Here is an 18,386-nt window from a genome sequence, read left to right on the forward strand (position 1 = left end):
GAGATGCTCCAGTGCCCCAGTGCTGGGAGCTGGAGCTGGAGCTGCCCCTGTGTGCAAAGCAGGAGAACACTCCTGAGTTCTGCCTTGCTGCAGCTGCAGCTGCTCTGCCCATCCTGGAGCAGATTCTTCTCATGTGGGTGATCGTGGTCCTCTTTTATCAGCTGGAGACCAGACCACAGAAACTACAGACAATCTACATGGAGATGGAGTCAAATCTTCTGCTTTATTATTTTGGGTTTAGTGTATTTTGTACAGGTTTTATAGGTCTGAGCTATATTTAGCAGCCAAAGTGAGTCTTTCTTCTCAGGGAATGAAACATTTGTTCACAGATCACAAGAAAATGCTCCAGCACAGCCTCTAAGGCTCTGAAATGCTGCTTGAGAGTTTTGATGCCTAACACTTTTTTATCCTTAATAGGCAGATTTCAATATTTGCGATAGGCACAAGACCTTGAAATGAGCAGAAATTCCACAAATTAAGAATTGCCTTTTGGGCAGCTCTCGAGGCAGGGAGGGGGACTCCAGTGTGCCCAGGGTTCAGTGCCACTTTTGCCTGGGAATTAGCCAGTGGCTGGAGCAGGAGAGAGAGCCAAGTAATTTGTGAGCAGCTTTGGCACCACTGCTCTGCATCACTGTGCCAGAAGCACTTCTGATGTGAGCTGGAGCCCTGGAGCACTGCCCCTGTGAATGAGGGGGATGTGCCCCAAATTCAGTGTCTGCTCCCCTGGGTGGCCAGAGGCAAATCCTGCCCTACCACTGCACAGGTGAGAAGATTTGGTTCCAATGACCAAGTGACAGCAGAGTCTTGGTTTACTTCCAAAGGCTTTGACTGGTGATGCAAAATCTTTTACAAGACTGACTATGAATCTTGGCTTCTCCAATGTGGTATTCCTGAAAAAGTGCCTAAAAAACTGCTTAGACCCCAGTGAAGATGGAGGTTAATCCTTTCTGCTCCCAAGTGATTACTTCTTGCTAGAGGAAAATTGGCTGAAATATTCTAATAGTTTCCTGAAGTCAGTATGAATTTGGCTTGAGCTGGTAAACTGCAGAGCTGTAGTGTGTAAGAGCTGGGGTGGAACAATAGCTATTCCAGTATTCCCAAGGAGCATGGGTAAAAAATGAACATGTTCAGGCCTCTGCTTTGCTAGTATGGGAGTAGTAATAGATGTGCATTGTGAAATTTAAGATCAGAACTTGTTGCCCTTGCTCTTGCTGTGGTAATCAAAATTATTATATTTTCCCCATATCATCATACTGATGGTCCAAAATGCAAAGGCAGAACATGATGCAGCTCAGTGACTCAGACCAAAGAAAACAATGCTTAATTATCTTTAAAAGCTGCATTTTTCAAGCAACTTGTCCCAGAAACAAGTCCCAGAGCAGCCATGTTGAGGCAATCTGGTATTTATCAGTGATCACAGCCCCTTCGTGGGATGTGTTAGTGCTTGCCACAGCATATGGGGAAGAGCTGATTGACCCCTGAGTGTCCACAGCATATGGGGAAGAGCTGATTGACCCCTGAGTGTCCACAGTGTATGGGGAAGAGCTGATTGACCCCTGAGTGTCCACAGCATATGGGGAAGAGCTGATAGACCTCTTAGTGTCCACAGCAGTTGGGAAAGGCTGATTGACCCCTGAGTGTCCACAGTGTGTGGGGAAATGCTGATTGACCCCTGAGTGTCCACAGCAGTGGAGAAGAGCTGATTGACCCCTGAGTGTCCACAGTGTATGGGGAAGAGCTGATTGACCCCTGAGTGTCCAGAGCATATGGGGAAATGCTGATTGACCCCTGAGTGTCCACAGCAGTGGGGTTTGTCTCTGGAGGGTGCTCCGCCCTGGCCCACCCCAGTGCTTCTTATTCCCTTTCTTTGCCCATGTTTCATTGTGCATGTCAGGGACAGAACGAGCTGTTAGCAGATCTCACTCACACCCAAGAGCTGCAACCACTCAAAGACAGAATTTCAGCTAATTATTTGATAAGCAATTAGATGGCAGAGCTGCATTTCAGGGAAAATGCATATGCAGAAGCAGCAGGGCTGTAAGAGCTGAGTGCTGCTGGTTGTGTCTGTGGTGCAAACACCCCTGAGAAAGGCTGACCTGCTCAGTCCTGTGGCTGCTCAGACCTCTCTGAGAGGGGCTGTGATTTCTCTGGCAGCAGCAATGCTTCACCTCTTTCTGCTCCAGCCAAAGCAGACACAGCCAGCCCTCTTGCTCCTGGAACTGCCTTCTGCCCCTGCCTGTGTCACACCATCATGGCACTCCCAGTGAAAAGCACAATAAAAACCTGGTTCTTCCAAATAACGCAGAAGAAACTCCAATCACAGATTTATACATTTGTTAAGGCTGGAAAAAAGCTCTAAGATCAAGTCCAACCATTAACCCAGCATCAACCTTGTGCTCACCACCAACCCATGTCCTTAGTACAGCCCCATGATTTTTGAGCCCTTCCAGGAATGGAGACTCCCCCCTGCCCTGGGCAGCTGTGCCAGGGCTTTACAGCCCTTTCCATGAAGGTTTTTTCCCAATATCTGATCTAGACCTGCCATGCTGCACCTTGAGGCGTCTCCTCTTATCCTGTGAGTGGTTCTTGCAGTCAGGCTCTCTGGGATAACACTCCTCCAGCAGAGTGTGGTCCCTGCCCTGACCCTTTCCAGCTGCACTCTCCCTGGGCTGGTGGGGTTTGTGACAAAGGCACAGTGAAGCACTGAAGGCCTGTGAGGTGGTTGTGGCAGTGGCACAGAGCCCTGCCAGCCCAGAGGGTGGCCAGGGGCTACCAGGAGAGCAAGGGGGCAAGAGCAAAACCACAACACTGTTTCCCAAACACTGAAATAATTCTCCTTGCCTTGGCACTGCTTCCTAAGCTCCTCTCCTGGCTTCCATGGGACTTCAGTGTGTGTTTAAGCACGTTTTATTCCTCTCCTGGATTAGGAACTGTTGAGAAGAGATAAAGTGAGTGTCTTGTGTAGGGCTGTACAAGCCAAAAGCACAGTTGGCACAGCAACAGCTGAAAATCTCCCTGTGCAAGGAGCTGGAGTGCCCTGAGCAGAGGAGAGCTCGTCCCCCCTGCCTGTCCATCTGCACTGGGGAGCTCAGCCAGCACCTGGGTCCTCCAGCCACCCCAGGGCGGCCAGCCCTGGCTCAGAGCTGGGGAGACACAAATCATTTCTTGGTCACTTTGCTCATCACTACGTTGTGTTTATGAAATCTCCAAGGGGACCAAACTTACCCTTCACTCAGGAGTTTTTGTGTGGTTGTTCTGCCCCTCCAGTTAAATCCTTGTGTTTGGTCATGGCTTTCTCTCCAGCCACAGACACCCAGTGCAGCCACACAGCTCCTCAGGATTCCCTCTGAAACCCACACGGCTGCACGACTTCTGAACAGGCTGGCATGGGCTCCTTGGTCTTGGCCCAACAACATGGAAAATCCTGAGAATCACGGAGTATCTGAGAATCACGGAATATCTGAGAATCACGGAATATCCTGAGAATCATGGAATATCTGAGAATCACGGAATATTCTGAGAGTAATGGAATATCCCGAGAGTAATGGAATATCCTGAGAATCATGGAATATCCCGAGAATCACGGAATATCCTGAGAATCATGGAATATCTGAGAATCACGGAATATCCTGAGAGTAATGGAATATCCCGAGAGTAATGGAATATCCCGAGAATAATGGAATATCCTGAGAATACGGAATATCCTGAGAATCATGGGATATCCCGAGAATCATGGAATATCCTGAGAATCATGGGATATCCTGAGAATAATGGAATATCCTGAGAATAATGGAATATCCTGAGAATCATGGGATATCCCGAGAATCACGGAATATCCTGAGAATCATGGGATATCCCGAGAATCATGGAATATCCTGAGAATCATGGAATATCCTGAGAATCATGGAATATCCCGAGAATAATGGAATATCTGAGAATCACGGAATATCTGAGAATCACGGAATATCCTGAGAATCACGGGATATCCTGAGAATCATGGAATATCCTGAGAATCATGGAATATCTGAGAATCACAGAATATCTGAGAATCACGGAATATCCTGAGAATAATGGGATATCCTGAGAATCATGGAATATCCTGAGAATCATGGAATATCTGAGAATCACGGAATATCCCGAGAATCATGGAATATCCTGAGAATCACGGAATATCCTGAGAATCATGGGATATCCCGAGAATCACGGAATATCCCGAGAATCATGGAATATCTGAGAATCATGGAATATCCCGAGAATCATGGAATATCCTGAGAATCATGGAATATCCTGAGAATCACGGAATATCTGAGAATCACGGAATATCCTGAGAATCATGGAATATCCTGAGAATCACGGAATATCCTGAGAACCATGGAATATCCCGAGAATCACGGAATATCCCGAGAATCATGGAATATCCTGAGCTGAAACAGACCTGTGAGAACCCTTGAGTCCAACTCCTGACTCCACACAGAGCAACTGGAGGGTTAAACCATCTATCTGAGAGCTTTGTCCAAAGAATTCTTAAGCACTGGCAGGCTCGGGGCTGACTAACAAAGTTGTTATTGTTTGTTACTAAAAGCAGCAAGTATGCAATGTTCTGTGTTGCTCTATATTATATAGTTATATATATAACTATGTATATATAATATATGTATATTATAGGTAAAGCTCCAGCACTCAGAAGTGTGTACCCCAATTCCTGAGCTCAAGAACCTTTAGAAAGAATTAGTAGTGATCAAGATGACTTTTGTTCAGCTGTTAACTTTTAACACTGAAGAGCAAATAGGGTCTTGACAGTAAAAAATGCTGAATAAGTTGAATTTTACAGGAGATGCCATGATGAACAATGCTACTGTGACCTTGCTGTTTGTTGGGCTGGGTTTGTAATACCACAGTGTTTTGAAACAATCATTTCCATATGAGCACTGGTGTGAGATTTTCCTTTCTGGACATACCTTCCTCAGCTTGTCATGGTTTTCACTGCCATGGACTGTGAGCAGGAACCTGTCTGTTTTCAATTGGTTGCCAGAACACTCACATACTTAGGCTGTGCAGTTAAAACTGATTTATATTGTGGATGTGAAGTTGCAGTTACAAACTTTTATTGAATAATCATCATTGGTAAAGAAAATGCTGAGACATGCTGCAGAGAGATGAAATTCCTCTGAGCCCATGGGCTTTCATCTGAGTGCTGGAGTGCAGAGCATCTGCTCTCATCCCACGGGCTGGGAAGGGCTGGGGTGTTCCATCATCAGCCTGCTGGGAGATCTGCTTGGTGCTGAGTGCTGTGTAGTGGGAATGGATGTTGGAAGGGAAATCCCAGCAGGGTCAAACCTCCCCTGGCTCCTCTTGCCCCAGCCCCTTCAGAGGCAGCTCTGCTCACTGGCCACGGGGCCATGCAGGGTAGGAGGGCACCCTGAGCTGGGCCATGTGTGGTGAAGTGCCTGGGGCACCCCAGCCTCTGCTGCTCTGCTGCTCTGCTGCTCTGCTGGATGGCACATGGCATGGATTGGGTGTGGAGGGCACATTGTGTTTGGCAAAGGAGCCAAAGGCTCTGGACATGACAATTCAATCCCCTCTGGCTGGACATCTGTGTCCCCTTGGGGAAATTGCTCAGTCCCTTGCTCTGCCTGCATTCATTTTCTGCAGAATGGCTCACAACTGCATTTCTTAGGTGTTTTACCCCCAGGGATGGGGAATTGTGCAGTTTTACCCGAGCCTTGCAGCCCCACCAGTCCTCCCTGGGTCCTGGGGTGTTTTATTCTGCCAGTCCTGGTGGGAGTCCATGGTCCCCAGCACAGAGGAAAGGTTTAGATTAACAACTGCATATTCCTGATACTCACATTCACCTGTCAGCATTGCTCAGTCTCCCAGCGTGATTAAGTCATCCAGGAATGAGTTGAAAGGGTTGGCTTTGTAATTAAAACAGGAACACATGGCTTAGTTTCCTTTTACCTGCTGCAATGTGCAGCGTGGGGCACGTAGGACATGGAGCTGGATGTAAACTTCCAGGAGGAACTGAGTAATCATCTTGGCCATACTGCCCGGGGCTCAGGGGCTGCTTTTGATGCAGCTATTGGGTTACCAGAGGATTGCTCACATCCCTGTGGCTGCTGGAATCCTGGGATTTTGATGACATTTCCTTTCACTGTCTATATCTCTTCTATTCATTTGTAAAAGGACATAAGTTTCTAATTAGGTTAAAGGAGTCCTAGTCATGTTGTTCCCTCAGATTCTTTCTCAAGGAATCAAAACTGAAAAGAACCGAGTCTTGACAGAATTTTGGCTCTGGTCTTTGGCTGGTATTGAGTCAGAATGTGGTGTGAAAAGTGTAAGCTTACACAGTTTCCATCTGCAGTGATAATTATGGATTGCAGTGAGTAATAATGGACTGCAGTGTTTGGTTTGAGCATCAGCTCCTTTGCATTTGTGTCTGTCTGGGGGTTTCTCTGGGGCTGCTCTGCACAGGTCTGTGCCCAGGGGCACAGCTGACACCCCCAGGGCTCCATCGCACTGCTGGCACCAGGGACACAGCACAGCCTGAGCCACCCTCACACAGGCTGGAATTCGGGCAGGCTTGGGACCAGCAAGAGAAATGTGTGCGGCAAAGGAGTTTGGTGCTGTGCGTCACCAGCAGGTGACTGTGCAGTGCTGGTTCTCTGGCTGTGCTGGTTCTCTCTCTGGCTATGCTGCTGTGCTGGTTCTCTGGCTGAGCTGGTTCTCTCTCTGACTGTCCTGCAGTGCTGGTTCTCTGGCTGTACAGTGCTGGTTCTCTCTCTGGCTGTGCTGGTTCTCTGGCTGTGCTGGTTCTCTGGCAGTGTTGGTTCTCTTATTGTGTTGGTTCTCTCTCTGACTGTCCTGCAGTGCTGGTTCTCTGGCTGTGCTGGGTTCTCTCTCTGGCTGTTCTGCAGTGCTGGTTCTCTGGCTGTGCTGGTTCTCTAATTGTGCTGGTTTTCTGTTTGACTGTTTTGGTTGTCTCTCAGACTGTGTTGAGTACTGGTTCTCTGGCTGTGCAGTGCTGGTTCTCTCTCTGGCTGTGCAGTGCTGGTTCTCTGACTGTGCAGTGCTGGTTCTCTCTCTGGCAGTGCTGGTTCTCTCTCTGACTGTGCTGGTTCTCTGGCTGTGCAGTGCTGGTTCTCTGGCTGTGCAGTGCTGGTTCTCTGGCTGTGCAGTGCTGGTTCTCTCTCTGACTGTTTGAGTGCTGGTTCTCTGGCTGTGCAGTGCTGGAGAAGGATCTGGAGCTCCCAGGGATGCCCTGGCCCTCTCTGGGGACACCATTGTCACCTTGTCTGCAGCTCACCCTGGGGAACAGGAGGGGAACAGAAGGGCTTGTGTTCTGAAACAGGTAGAACTGAAATTACTGGGCTGAGCCCTTTTCACCCAGCTCTGATTTTAATATTTTAAGCCTGTATTAAAATGCAAACTGATGATCAGTCTTCTGGAGTGCCTCATCCAGAGCTGTGAGGAAGATCCACATCTTTTCCAGAGGGAGGTAGTGTTGTTGTGCCTGTCACTTTAGGTTTGAATTCTGCTCTTTTAGAACACATTTTTCCATTTGATTTGTGTGCTACTTTAATTTTCTATTCTCTGCATACATAATAGTAATGATAATTCCAAACAATTATTATGATAATAGCATGAAGAACTGATGGGTGCTATCAGCTGTAGGAAGAATCTGAGGCAGGCCTGATATGAAACTCACTGAAAATAGCATGACTTGATGTGATAACTATGTAAAATAGGGGGCTTAGAATAGGGGGCATATAATCAGGAACCTGTGTTCAATTTCTTGTCATTTTTAATTAATCTCATTTCACATTTGCGTGGTGAAAATTATTTCATAACTTTATTTTCACCCTCACTACTTGTTTTTTGCTATTTAGCTCTGCAGGAGCTCAGTTTTTACCTTGGCTGCTCCTCCAGGCCCCAGACTGTGCTGCCAGTGGAGGGAAGAGTCCCAGGAGGGCCTGAGCAAGAGTCAGCCTGGGCACTGCTCAGTGTCTATTTTTACTATTTTTAATTCACTTTCAAGGGCAGTGGAGCTCTTTTATTGTTTTTATTGCTTTTATTTTTTTTATTGTTTTTTGCCCACCAGGGCTGAACATCAGTTCACTGTTTTCCAGCTGAGGTTGTGGATGCTTCCAGAAGAGTTGGGGTGTTTGAAGTGGGTGCCAACAGTCTCATGCTTTGCCAGCTCTGGGCACTGGCAAAGTCAAGCTTCCACATAAATGGGAAGTGTGCTCAGTTGCACATTATTTATTAACCGTTTTCACCTACTTATTTATTTATTTATTTATTTATTTATTTATATTGCTATAGTTTTATTTATTTATCTATTTATTTTTATTGTTATATTTTCATTTATTTATTTATTTATTTATTTATTTATTTATTTATTTATTTATTTATTTATTTATTTATTTATTTTTACTGTTATAGTTTTAATTAATTAATTAATTAATTAGTTTGATTATTATTTATTGAAACTAGAAGCGACCAATACATTCAATGGTACAAAATAAACTCTGTTCTTGTTTAAGACTGGCTGAAAAGGGCTCAAGGACAAAGCCAGAGAGGAGCACTACCCTGACCATGTGGTGGGCTGGAGGTGGTGCTCTGGTTCGTGCTGCAGGCAGAACTTTAAATCCTTAAACAACTTGTTTAAAGCATGGAAAACTGATGAAAACCAGGTAACAGACATATAAACCCTTCCACAGGGAGGTTTGGGCTGTGCTTTGTTCTCCTCCCTCCCTGGGCTGGATTGGCGCAGGTGGAACCCTCTGGTGGGGATCTCCGGGGCAGAGGGATGGGGATGTGCTCCCTGTGCCCACCCTGCTCCCTTCTGCTGCCTCATGCAGAGCACGACGGTTTTCCCGAGCCCTGAAGCAAAGGGGTGAGGTTTTCCCGAGCCCTGAAGCAGAGAGGTGAGGTTTTCCCGAGCCCTGAAGCAGAGGGGTGAGGTTTTCCCTGAGCTCAGAGCTGCCAGAGCTGCTCTGCCTTGCCTGGGGCCGTGCCCGGTGCAGCAGGTGAGCAGTGAGCTGTGAGCTTTGCTCTGGTGCCAGACAATAATTGTGTCATGGACTCACCCCAAGGGACCCACAGCTCACTGCATCGTGCCAGGAGCACATCTGGGCAGGAACTGAATTCCTCTGGCTTTGGCAGGCTAAGCGAGCCCCTTGTGAAAGAACTTGAAATTTCAAGTGGAAATATGTGGAGGGAGGGAAGAATGTACAGATAATGCCGAGGAACAGACTCACTCCTCTGGCACAGAATGTGGAGAAGCCTTTCCAGCTGGTGGCTGGGGACCCAAATCAGTGTGGGGATCAGCACTGGATAAACTGAGCTGTCTTTTTGGTCCTGTTAGTACAAGTAATTTGTATTTGATAATGTACAGTGTGTTGTGAAACCCCTTTTGGGTGACAAGAGCAAGGACAAGAAGCAGATTCTGTGTTTGCTGGAGACATCCAGCCGAGTTTCAGTGGTGAAAACGAGCAGAGCAGGCAGTGCCTTTGGGCAGGGTGCATTGTACACAGTGAGCTCATCTGGGCCCAGGGGCAGCCTGCAAGCAAACATTCGATCCTGTGGAGCTCCTGAAACTTCAGATGCTGGTGTTTCTAGAAGTGAGCTCTTTAATGTAATGTAAATCCCAGCCAAGGAAGGAGCTGCTTTTCACAGCTTGGGAGCCATGTGCATTCTCAGCATAAAGACAATTAACCATTTCATGCCTCTGCACGCCAGGACAGGGTTTGATGATGTAGAAACTGTGACATGAGCCCTCTACACTCTGTTGTCATTGAAGCCGTTGCCAAAACCTGGGTGTGAGCTGTGTTCTGCCTGCAGAGCTCAGCTCTCCTCACAGCTCCTGCAGCCAGGGCTGCTCCCAGCTGCTTGTGGCAGACCCAGCTCGGTGATTCCTCCCCTCACACCCTCCCTAGAGCCAGTGGGGGACATCAATGTAGTTTAACACATTGGGGAGGGAATTAAATAAGAGTTGGTTAGCAAAACTTCAGCTATATGTCTGCAGATGTTTATTCTACTAAATACAGATACTAAATCTCTTCAGATTCTAAAGGCTGTTTTACACTTGTTTCTCAGTTTCTATACTGAGAAAACCCCTCACTAATATTGTCTAAATTCTTAAGTTTGGGCTCCACTGGCGTATTTAGATCCTGAAATGCATTGATCATCCCTTTGTGCAGGACTAGAAATAAATTACCCTGGGTCAAGTTGTGTTTATACAGTGGGCTGCTCTTGCAGAATTACCCCCTTGACTTAATAACTTCCTTTTGGGTGCCATTTCTGCCAGAGAGAAGAACAAATGGGCCGAGGTCAGCGTGCTGCTCAGCTCAGAGTGCAGGAGGAATCACAGCAGCTCAGCCCAAACTGTGCTGGCATGGCCCCAGGGACCAGAGTGAGCTGCAGGGTGTGAATCAGGGTGAGCTGCAGGGTGTGAGTCAGGGGGTGAATCAGGGTGTGATGCAGGGTGTGATGCAGGATATGCTGCAGGGTGTGATGCACTGTGCAATTCCATCCTGCAGCAGCACTGGCTGTGGGTCAGATCATCACAGGGACCCTTTTGGCTCAGTGCTGAGTGGGCAGGTGCAGTAATACTGAACAAATTTGGGGCCACAGAGCCATGTCTGAACAAGCCCAGGCTGTGCTCTGTATTCTGTGTTCAATACAGTACAATACAATACAGTACAATACAATACAGTACAATATAACACAATACAATACAATACAATACAGTACAGTACAATACAATACAATACAGTACAGTACAATACAATACAGTACAGTACAATACAGTACAATACAACACAATACAGTACAATACAATACAGTACAGTACAATACAGTACAATACAATACAGTACAATACAACACAGTATAATACAACACAATACAACACAATACAATACAATACAATAAAGTACAATACAATACAATACCAAACTGTATTTAGCTGCTTTTTCCATATTTTGCTGCCCTGTTGTTTTTCTGCATATTTTGCTGTTCCTTCACATGCTTAGCTGTATATTTTTTCTGTATATTTTTCTGTATATTTTCCCATTTTTTCTGTTTATTTCTTAGTTTAGATCAATGCTCATAACAAGTGCACAGGATGAGCCATTTTTAAGTGTTTTTCTGCCACTTGTTGAGACCCTTCAAGACTGCTGTAACATAAATTGTGCTAAATTGGGAGAGACGGAGCTGAAAAACAGAATACCAAAATTAAAATACCCAAGATAAAGGTGGGCAGTTGTGTGAAGTTGTGGGCAGTAAAGTTGTGGGCAGTGACCACTCATCAAACCCAAAGAGCTGGTGCAGGGCAGGTGAGCAGCACAGAGGCACCAACAAGAAATGTGTGATGGCGTGGGCAGCACTCTGAGGATGTGTAACCAGGGCTAAAAGTGAGCAATAAATGGGTTTTGCACAGTCACACCGGTGTGCTGCCCACAGGTGCAGTGCCAGCTGTGCCCAAAGTGCTCCTGAGTCCTGCAGATGCACAGGGACATTTTCCTGCTGCTCCTCTCACCCTTCTTTGAAACCTGTCTCACAAGGAGCTGGGAGCTGGAACCTGCAGCTGAGCTGCTCTCATCATCCTCAGCAGGGGCAGGATGCTGGGTTTGCTTCCTGGTGAGTGACACTGAGGCACAGGACTGAAGGGCTGGATGCAGAGCCCACAGTCCTGCTCTTGATGAGCAGCTTTGCTGCTCTTTGTAGATCTGGAAGTTATAATAGAGCACATTGTGTTAAATAGAGCACATGGTGTTATACGGAATACATTGTGTATTTATTATACATTCAACATTATTTTTTTTACTAATACTTGTGAGGCCAAACAAATGTGGGTTGGTGAGGAGCAGTTCTGCTGAATTCAGTGGCTTTATATCCTCTGGAATGGGTGGTAAGGGAGCAGTGGAAGCTGCAGGCACAGGTCAGAGGGGCACCAACCCCTTTGCAGGGGAAGCTGGGCTGTGCCTTGACCCCTGCCCATCTCAAACATGTTCCTGGGCAGGCAGTGGGGCCACTGTCACTGTCACTGCCACTGCCACTGTCACTGCACTCCCACAGCCCAGGCACAAAGGGGAGACACCAACAGACAAACTGCAAAACCTTTAAAATTGTGGTGTTACATTTTCCCTCTGTAAATCCTTCTGTTTCTTCTGTTCTACAAGAAGAAATGTAAAAGCCTCCTTTTAATTAAGCTCTTTATCCTTTGAAGTTATTTTGAATTTTTTTTCACATTGGTGATGTAATTTATGTAAATAATCATCTATCTATGAAAGGAGTGTGTCTGTCAAAAGCTGAAATAAAAAACATCCGTCATTTTGAAGTGATTAACATTCTCCAGATGTTTAAATCATCAGATTTCAGGAGTTTCCCTTTGTTGTGATAATGATATAGTATCCAGAACAAGAATGTTTACTTTTTTGTAGGGGTCAAACATAGATTTTTAACAATCCTATTAAAGCAAGCAGTTTATTGTAATTGTATGTGCAGATGAAAGCAAATGCAGTTATTATTATTTCCCTTAATTGTAAACTGCTGCTGGTAATTTTACTGTAAAGCTGAAACAAAAGGAACATACTTGAAAGGACCACCAGTGCCCATTTATGTAATCAATTTATAGATGTCAGGCTTGCCCTGAGATGTTATCCTTGGACAGGCTGCCACCCTGCAGGGCAGATGAGGCTGATAATGGTGAGTGGCAGCTCTGCACCCAGCCTGCTCAGCTCCAGGCTGAGGGAGCTGAGACACACTTCCATCCATCCATTCCTTCCTTCATTCATTCTTTCCTTCATTCCTTCCTTCCTTCCTGCTGCTGCTGCAGCTCCAGGCTGCAGGGAGCTGAGACACACTTCCATCCATCCATTCATTCACTCCTTCATTCATTCCTTCATTCATTCCTTCATTCCTTCCTTCCTGCTGCTGCTGCAGCTCCAGGCTGACCAGGAGAATTGTGTCCTGAGCTGGGAGCCCAGAGCTGCTGGAGCCAAGCACCTGGTGTGAGGACAAGGAGTGTAACCCTGGGAAAGGGGAACCCGTGAGAAATGGAGCATTTCAGAGTGCCCTGCAGCAGGTCACAGGGCTGGCCACCAGCAGCACCTGTGGGCCTGGCAAGCCAGCCCTGCAAACGGCTCAGAGCTGACAAAATACAGCTGGAGACACCTCTGGGCAGGCTGGTGGGTAACAGCCACTGGCCAACTTCCTTCAGTATTTAACAGAACCTCTCCTGAAATACACATTTAGGAAAAAAAAAAAAAAAAAAAAAAAAAAAGAAGTCACTGGAAAAATACTGGATGGTTGTTGCACACAAATAACCACAGCATCTACCACAACATTTCAACTGAGCTGAAACTTTAACTAAGGATTGTTCAAATATAACATTTTTTTCAGTTGTTGGAAGGTTCTTGTCAGATGAGCAGATAGACCCTGGGGGAGTGTTGCAAAGACAGGGAAGCTGGTCTGTGGCCAGTGCTGCTCTCTGCCCTGTTTCCCCTCAGGGATGGATTTGGCACCCATCCCCTCCCTGGCACTGAAGGGGCTGCTCTTAGAAACAGAGACAACCTCTGGGGCAGGTCCTCCTGAGTCCACCCAGAGGAGCTGGCTCTGTGGCTGAGACTCTCCAAACTGATACTGACAAACCTGTCTGAGTTACAGACATTCCCTAACACCTGTCCTGCTGCATTTCCAGCCTCCAGCACCAGGAAATAGTAGTTCTGATATTTTTCCACTACCTGTGTTTGATCACAGACAACAGCACTAACTTTCTAATGCAGCATCATAGGACACTACATCACATCATCACATCATCACGTCACATCAATCACATCATCACATGGTGTATGTCACATCCATTTAGGTGGCATTGCATGGCACAGCTGGCCCCTGTGCCCCAGGGCCTGTCCCACACTGCAGTGGGGGTTTGGTGCATTTCCAAGGTGCTGCTGTTCTGTGGCTGGGCTGCCCAGGGTGGTCCTGCTGTGGCTCTTTTCCTTTTCTGCCCCAGGATGGGCTGGGGGCTCTGCCAGGCACCAGCCACACCAGCTGTGCTTCACACCCCTGGAGACAGCTGGGGAGGAGCTCTGAAATACCATATGCTAGCAAAGGAGAAAATTTCTGGAAATAAATGGTATAAATACAAATTCTTGGCTAAACACTGAGTTTCAGGCAAACTAAACTCAACCCTAGCACCCAAACACCCATCAGTGCTTCTGGCTTACTTCAGTCCTTGAGGAAAATACTTCAACCCTATTTTTTGTGTAAGTGTGGATCTGATGTGTACATGGAGCCAGATGACAACCAGCCAGCTTCAGCTGCCTTCTTTCAGCTTCATACTTGGAACTAAAGTTCACACAATATTTTCACAGACATCAATTCCCCCACCCTGCAAAAAACCCAAAAAACCAAAAAAACAAAAAAAAGAAAGGAAGGAAAAAAAAGAGAGAAAAAGCATGAGGAAGGCAGTGGGAGGATAAAAGGCAAACACAAAATGCAGTTCACTTAAAAAATATCTCTGCTTGATGGATGCTAAAAGGTGGCAGCTGTGCCAAAGTAGTGGACCCTAAATCGCTGAGCAAAAAGGAGCAGGGAAGACTCTGATTGCTCCCAGCACCGTGGTGAATGTGTGCTCTCAGCCACAAATCAAGCAAGCTTAAAAAAAAAAAAAAAAAAAAAAAAAACAACCTGGAAAAAAAGACTCAATCAAGGCAATAATGGCCTCCACTTCACAATCAGACAAGTGCTTCTACTTCAGAAATCCTACCATTTATGGCTGATTGCTAACCCTGGCCTCATTTCTAATCTAAAGGGCGAGTAATAATTTGGAAAGGGAATTATAACAACTTCCCAACCATTTGGTAAATCATCATTACTTTAAAGGGGTGTTGGGGAGCTGTTGCTGTTTGTCAGATTTTTTTCCTGCTACTGCTCTCCTACTTCCACCACCCCTTTCCTTGATCTCATACTGGAAGGGAAGGGATGCTCAGTGGAAATATGCAAGAAAGAAAAGTCTGGGGGGATCCTCTGCCCCTGGGACTCTGACATGCAGAAGTTTGTGTGAAGCACAGAGAGGTGAAAGGCTTTTCCCTTTGCTGCAGAGATCTGGGCAGGGATCAGCAGTGCCCTGAGCACTGTTCCCAGCCCAGGGCTCCTGCCTGAGCTCCCAGAGGGGGAAAACATCAGGAACTGCCCAAGGGAAAGGATGAGGTGCAGGTGGAGAAACCTGCACAGGAACTGCCCAGGGGAAAGAATGAGGAGCAGGTGGAGAAACCTTCACTAGGAACTGCCCAGGGGAAAGGATGGGGTGCAGTGCAGGTGGAGAAACCTGCACAGGAACTGCCCAAGGGAAAGGATGAGGAGCAGGTGGAGAAACCTGCACAGGAACTGCCCAAAGGAAAGGATGAGGTGCAGGTGGAGAAACCTTCTGCACAGGAACTGCCCAAGGGAAAGGATGAGGTGCAGTGCAGGTGGAGAAACCTGCACAGGAACTGCCCAAGGGAAAGGATGGGGACCCATGTAGGTGGAGGGGGATTCTGGGGTGCTGGTGCAGCAGGAGCTGCTGCCCACAGACACCCCAAAGGAGCCACCCTGGCCCCTGGTGCCCTGTTGGGGTCACCCAGCTGTCACCCAGGGGTCACAGAGCTGCTGCTGCTGCTGCCCCAGCCCTGCCTGGGCTGTCGGGGTGGGCAGAGGGACATCAACCATCCAACCCACGGGTTATCCTGGTTCCTGAGCTGCACTTACTGCATTTGTTCCCTGGTTCAGGCAGGCAGAACTGAGTCTGTAAATATTTCAGTGTTTAGGTCAATATTTTTTCCAACATCTTCTGCAAGTCTGCTGTGATTTTCACGTGCACATCAGGGTTGATCTTAGAGGTTATTTCACCAAAGCAATTCTGTGACTCTAGGGTTTTTTAGGGAGAAAACATCAAAACAGAGGACTTGGACCATGTACTTCTGGCCATCAGCTGTGAGCTGCCCTGGACAGAACTAGGGACTTTGCCTGGGGCTGCTCTTCTCAGTGACAGAGTGTTTAAAAACAGATGAAACTTGATGCAGAAAAAAAGAACCAGGGGGGACCTGTTCCAGGGGAGACCTGAGCACAGCTTCACCTGGGTTGTCTATTCTAATCCTGTGGAAATCATGATGGTGTTTTGATAATAGCAGACATTTGTGATCAAAATACCTCTTATTTCAATGATTCGAGGACAAAATGGGATGCCATTGTCTCCCTGGATGAATGTGAGTTGTTTTGTGAGAGGTATGATCAGCGTGTTGGAGAATGACAAAATTTCCTTCCAGTCTTGGGAGGTAACTGCAGCACTGGCTGTGCAGCACTGAGTCCCTTACTCCTGGTTTGTGCTGTGAAGGGATCTGTGTCACAGTTATTTATGTCTCTGTTTTGAATATGATTTGAAAAGAGACAGATTCAAAAATTTTCAATGACCCAGTGAAATCTGAACTACTTATAGCAAGACAAGAAGTATAATGCTTCAATCAAAATAGCAACTTGGAATGTGTTTTATTAAACAGAGTTCATTTAATACTACCCCAGAGTGCTGTGGATGTGAAAACACATTCTTGAATTTGAACTTTCATATCTAGGTAATAGGAATGAAGGAAAAATGGTCATTTTTAATATTGCACATTTTGATTCGAATTCTGATCCCATATAGAGCTACCCACAGCATTCCTGGATATTTTCCAAGACTGGTGTGTCCCTGGATCCTGTATGTCACTATGAGGTGAATGTGTTACAGGAAAAACAAGAGCTCTAAGTAAAATCCTGGTAGGTTTAATTTTCCCTTCACTCTCTGCAGTATTTTCAAGGTGTTTCAAGTGGGAGAAAACAAAACAAGGCTCAGGCCATGTGCAATTGAATGAAGCTCTAAAATAAAGCACCAAGGGATGCAAAGTAACAGAAAAAAGTGGATTATATGCATAAACTCCGAGTGCATTTGCCCTGTAAATATTCCTTGATTTTTGCTAGCGATGTTATACAAAAATATTTAAATGAGAAGTTACAAAAGAGCGGTGCTGCCCATGGATGCCGAATCCATCGGGGATGAGCAGTCGGGACCGTTTAAATGCCCATTAGCGGAAAATTGCTGGTCACCCCGAGGAAAGCAGGATTTTCCTCGCCAGCCGTTCGGGATTTCGGGGGTTTAAAAGGCTCCTGCCGCCATCAGAGGTGAGCGGGGGAGGCTCCGGCGCTGCCTGGTCCCCGCACGAGCGCCGGGCGAGCTCACCGGGACCGCGCCCGCCCGGTTCCGCCGCTCGGTGCCCGGTTCAGCTCCGCTCAGTGCCCGGTTCAGCTCCGCTCAGTGCCTGGTTCCGCCTCTCGGTGCTCGGTTCCGCCGCTCGGTGCCCGGGTCCGGCTCCGCTCGGTGCCCGGTTCAGCTCCGTTTGGTGCCCTGTTCAGCTCCGCTCGGTGCCCGGTTCCGCCGCTCGGTTCCCGGTTCTGGCTCCGTTCGGTGCCCGGTTCTGGCTCCGTTCGGTTCCCGGTTCTGGCTCCGCTCGGTGCCCGGTTTCTCCGCTCGGTTCCCGGTTCTGGCTCCGTTCGGTGCCCGGTTCTGGCTCCGTTCGGTGCCCGGTTCTGGCTCCGCTCGGTGCCCGGTTTCTCCGCTCGGTTCCCGGTTCTGGCTCCGCTCGGTGCCCGGTTCTGGCTCCGCTCGGTGCCCGGTTTCTCCGCTCGGTGCCCGGATCTGGCTCCGCTCGGTGCCCGGTTTCTCCGCTCGGTGCCCGGGTTCCGCCGCTCGGTGCCCGGCTCTGGCTCCGTTCGGTGCCCGGGTCCGGCTCCGCTCGGTGCCCGGTTCCGCCGCTCGGTGCCCGGTTCAGCTCCGCTCGGTGCCCGGTTCCGCCGCTCGCTGCCCGGTTATGCCGTTCGGTGCCCGGTTCTGGCTCCGCTCGCTGCCCTGTTCCGCCAGTCGGTGCCCGGGTCCGGGTCCCCTCCGCCAGGCACCCTCCGGGCCACGAAGCCCAGGAGGGACCAGGGCGGGCGCGGAGAGCTGCGCTCCCTGTGCGCGGTTACAACACGATAAAACAGAATTTACGAGGTCCTTATTTAGAGAAACGAAAAATCTGTTGTGTCACACACGGAGCGGTCCCCGGTGCCTGTGTGGATCTCACCGCCCTTAGCGCGGGTCATGCCCGCACCTTCCGAACCCCCGAACCCCGGGAGGGTCCCGCCTGCACCGAGGGGATGCGCCGAGCATCGGCTCCTGCCCGGGCGGCACCGCAATCACCGCCCGCTTGGGCTGGGACGGAACCGGGATGGGACAGAACCGGGATGGGACAGAGCCGGGGGACAGAGCCGGGGGACAGAGCCGGGAGGGTCGGACAGAGCGGGGGTGGGACAGAGCCGGGATGGGACAG

Source organism: Oenanthe melanoleuca, chromosome 8 (assembly GCF_029582105.1).
Source record: "Oenanthe melanoleuca isolate GR-GAL-2019-014 chromosome 8, OMel1.0, whole genome shotgun sequence".
Taxonomy (NCBI): domain Eukaryota; kingdom Metazoa; phylum Chordata; class Aves; order Passeriformes; family Muscicapidae; genus Oenanthe; species Oenanthe melanoleuca.